Below are 5,000 nucleotides of genomic sequence, written 5' to 3' on the forward strand. Positions count from 1 at the left end.
TCCACACCTCACCTCCAACCAGCCGCTCATATCCCAGTGGAGTCCAGCCCTCCACGAGTATCCTCCACTTTTTTTCTTCTTCGAAATGACCCTCCGGGTCTTGATTTTCCTCCTCCATCTCCTCCAACATTCCTCCAACAGCGAACTCAGAGTTCCATCAAACTCTTCTCCCTCACTTCGTCGGCTTCTTCTTTGTCTACATCTCTGTTTTGTTTTACTTGAATTTCTTGTTCCTGACGTTGTTGTTATGTTGTTGTTGATGCTGATTTTTTGCTTTTGTTGAGGAAGGTGAATGGGAAGAGAGGGGGGAGGAGAGAGGGAGGGGCAGGGGAATTGGGGAAGAGGGAAGGGAAGAGGGAGAGAGAGGAAGGAGAAAAAGGGAGAGAAGGGGAAGAGGGGATGAGAAGGAGGGAGGAAGGAATGGGAGGGGGAGGGATGTATATGGAAGGGGAGAAGAAAAGGGAAAAAGAAAAGGAGAAGAAGAGGATGGAGAAAGAAAAAGGAGAAAGGAAGAAGAGAAGAGAAATCACTGGGCAGGACTCGCAGTAATGGGTATAAACTGGACAAATTTAGATTTAAGAAGGAAATAGGCAAGAATTGGTTTACTAATAGGGTGGTCGATGAATGGAATAAACTTAGTAACCATGTAGTAAGCGCTGAAACTATCAATTGTTTTAAAAAACGATTAGACAACTTTATGGATGGGGATGACAGGTGGTGATGGATACGGAGCTGCCTAGTGTAGGCCATATGGTCTTTTGCACTCCTTTATTCTTATGTTCTTAGAAAAAAAAAAAAAGCGTAGAGTAAAAGAGATTCTAGAACCGGTCCGCAGACTGAGTACTACTCGTTGGGGTTCCATCGCTAAGCAGGGGTGAAAGTATCAGTGGCGGCGCCAGGGGGGGACTTGGTGGGGCTTTAGCCCCCCAAAAAAATGGCCAGCCCCCCCATTAGCCCCCCTAACTGAAATGAGCAAATTGAAAATTTAAAACACTCATTGAAATAATTTTATTAAGTGGAATCTTTAATTGCCAGGGCTAAAGATTTGTCAGCCATCAGTGCTAGCCCAACCATTTACCCCCTCCCCTTCTGAAATGAGGATAATATATGTCTATTATCATATTACTATTAGCCCCCCAAAAAATTTGCTCAGCCCCCCAAAAAATTTGCTCAGCCACCCCTTAGCCTCCCCAACTAAAATTTCCTGGCGCCGCTGCTGGAAAGTACTCACAGGTCTGGAAGAAAACAAACGTTGGGGCAATGATAATCCGTCCCGCAACACACTTTACAAGGTTCATTCTAGTCCTGGACAAAATTGAATTGCAGTCAATCGAGTTCTTTTGGTTTTTAAGACGGTCCCTTCAGCTGAAGAAAATCGCGATGCTCAGGCGTGACTTAGTAATCAATGTCTGATTGACTCACTGGTAGCTTATAGTCAAGATTCGTGGTAAATATTTGTTTATATTAAATGACCAGTTTTGCTTCGATGGGTGTATAAAGTCTCACATCTCCGAGTTATCTATGAGTTAACATAAAAGCATAAGAACAAAAGAGTGAAGGAGACTGCACGAGGCCATAAGACCTACACTAGGAAGTTCTATTTTCGTTCATCTCTGTTCATAAAGCGATCTAACCTTTTCTTATAAAAAGTGATAACTCCAGCAATCATTAATACAGGGGACTTTTACCAAATACGTTGATGTCGATTCTCCAAATTTATTTTCCTATTTTTTTGGGGGGGGGGAGGGGGGTTCTATTTTTACTTCTTTGATCTATTTCCATTTCCTTCCATATACCTTTCATCTTCTCCTCCCTTCTTGCGCATTCATTTTCATTTTCTTTAGTTATTTGTTTCCCTTGTACCCAAATTTTCTTATTGTATATATATATCCTATCTTCTCTTTCCGAGTGAATTCGCTATTTTCTCTTTTTATTTATTTATTCTTTATATTCCCGTTTTCTCTCATGTGTTTCGTATAATCCCGTTTTCTTTCATGACGTCCTTTCCATAATTCAGGTCCATATTAAGCTTTTCTGTCTCTGACCATTTCCAGGAGCTCCTTCGATCTGACCACCACTTCCCCCACAGGTCGAATGTAATGAGGTCACCTAAGAATTTCAGTAACACAAATACACACACACACACACACACACACACACACACACACACACACACACACACACACACACACACACACACACACACACACACACACACACACACACACACACACACAAACACACACACACACACACACACACACACACACACACACACACACACACACACACACACACACACACACACACACACACACACACACACACACACATACATACATACATATACATATATATATATATATATATATATATATATATATATATACATATATATATCTTTTTTCAACCATATTAACTTTTTACTTTTAATTCCATGTCATCACGAACGAGACTGACAATGCACTCGTCGGAGACATATACGGTTGAAAAAAGATTAAGATCTGCACTGGGGACCATTCAGTGTGTGTGAATATATATATATATATATATATATATATATATATATATATATATATATATATATTTATATATATATATATGTATATATATATGTATATATATGCATATATATATATATATATATACATATATATATATATATATACTGTATATATATGTGTATATATATATATGCATATATATATATATATATATATATATATATAAATATATATATGTGTATATATATATATATATATATTCTTTTTTTCACATGTACGACGTAAGTGGGAGTAGAAATCACAGGATCAGAGTAGGGGTTAAGGAAGTTAGAGACGGAGTTTGGGTAGGTGTGCGAAAGAACGATGTTGAAGATAAATATAGTTAAAAGTAAGGTGATGATATGTACAAGGGGAGAGAATGGCCACAAATTGTGAGTGAGTATTAAGGGAGACTGGAGAAAGTGAATAGCTTTAGATACTTGGGGGTGAATATGACGGGAAAGAAAGGAGTGGAGAAGGAGGTAGAAGGTAGAATAAGAGAAGCAAGTAAATGCCTTGGGGGATTAAAAATTGTAATGAGAAATAGACATTTGGAATGGATGCTAAGAGACGATTACATGAAGGAGTGATTGTGCCGACAGCACTGTATGGGGCAGAAACATGAAATATAAGAGAGGGAGAGAGGAAGAATTTAAATTTGTTTGAGATGAAACTCCTGAGAAGTATGTTAGCGGTCACTAAGTTGGATAGATTGAGAAACGAGGAGATGAAGAGGAGAGTGGTGGTGGAAACGGAGATAGGATTAATGAAAGAGTATTAGGATGGTTTGAACACACGGAAAGAATGAGTGAAGAAAGATTATTAAAAGAGGTGTGAAAGGCAGAGGTGGAGGGTGGGAACATAAAGGGGCGACCAATGATGAAATGGATGGATGAGGGTAGAAGGGGCATTAGGAAAGAGGGGAATGTCTGTCGAGGAAGGAAGGGAGAAGGCAGAAGATAGGGGTGAGTGGAGAATGGTTGTGCACGGATGATGCTGTCATGCACGGAAGGGAGTGGGTGAGGGATGGGGATTTGTGGGAGTATATGTGAATATTATTTTGTCACAGCCCAAAGGGATTTCTCTCTGTCTTCTCCTTTTCTGCATGAGGGGAAGAAGAGGGGGGTCGCCAATTATATGACTTTGATATGGATGTGCTGTGTCTTGCTGCATTGCTTGTGACAAAGGGCAGTGGGTGAGATGGAGGGATGACCCGTCATCTAGGAGGAGCTAAGGAAAGAGGGAAGGGGAGTGGGGATGAAATAATTGGGAGTGGATTTATGCCTTTCACTTTGGCTACCACCCTTGTAAGGGGGAAAAAGGAAGGAAGAAGAGTAGAGTTTGGCGTTTTGTACACTGTGTACATTTTCAAAAGCAGTTACAAAGTTCAGAATACATAGACTTATATACTAAAAGAGCATAATCAGCATAAAGACATCCAATAGGGAATTGTAGTGTGAGGGAACCTATGGGTGGAGACGTCATCAGTCGTGCACTGTGCTTCGGCAGACACATCTCGCCGAGTGGACGGAGAGCTCATCAGTCGCGCACTGGGCTTCGGGCAGAACACATCTCCCCGAGCGGACGGTATAACCATGAATTCCTGTGACTGAAGGTTCATGGTAGGCATCTTGTCTCGTATGAGGAGGGCCTTGAGAATCTGTAGCCTTCTTGTATCTTGGGTCTGTCCTATGATCTTTGTGTTTTCAGCCATGGCCTGTCTGGTAAGAGTATTGTTGTGGTGAAGTTCTGTGTGTGTCTTAGGTGTACCATTTTGTAAATGTAAGCTAATTCTTCTTGAGAGTTTAGTAGTGCAGTATCCTATGCGTTCGTATGTATATATATATATATATATATATATATATATATATATATATATATATATATATATATACATACAGGACTTGTAAATGATACAGAACAAACGATGTAAATACAATGGAGCGCTGCTGATAATAAACACCCCCAAAGTCGCATATGAAAAGAAAAGTTAAAAAATTTAATGAAGTGACCATGTCACAGATAACACTGAACGTCAAAACAACGGAAGCATCAAAGGGAAACTAGATTGATGCTCACCTTGTGGAGAATACTGCAGGCGATGAACACTGCAGAACTTTGAATCCAATTACGTGAGCAAAATCAAATAAAAAACACAAACTTTTGGAATTCATTGTGGAGCTTAGGCTCTAGTCGACAATAAAACCTTCGTCTATTACAAAATATCCAAACAATATGTAATTGACTTGTCAAGAGAATTAAATCGTCGAGCTACAAAACACTACAAATCACAATTACAAAACAGTACAGTAAATCATATGAAAAAGTTCTACAGAATTAAAAACACGAGAAGCTGATGACCTATAATAAAATGGCAAAAAGGACAAATTTCTTAAAATAGAAAATTTCCCATTAATGGTGAACAAAGAAAGTAACGTACAGATCCTCTGATAAAAA

This window comes from Oratosquilla oratoria, chromosome 38 (assembly GCF_046742065.1).
Source record: "Oratosquilla oratoria isolate Oo_2021 chromosome 38, ASM4674206v1, whole genome shotgun sequence".
NCBI classification, from domain to species: domain Eukaryota; kingdom Metazoa; phylum Arthropoda; class Malacostraca; order Stomatopoda; family Squillidae; genus Oratosquilla; species Oratosquilla oratoria.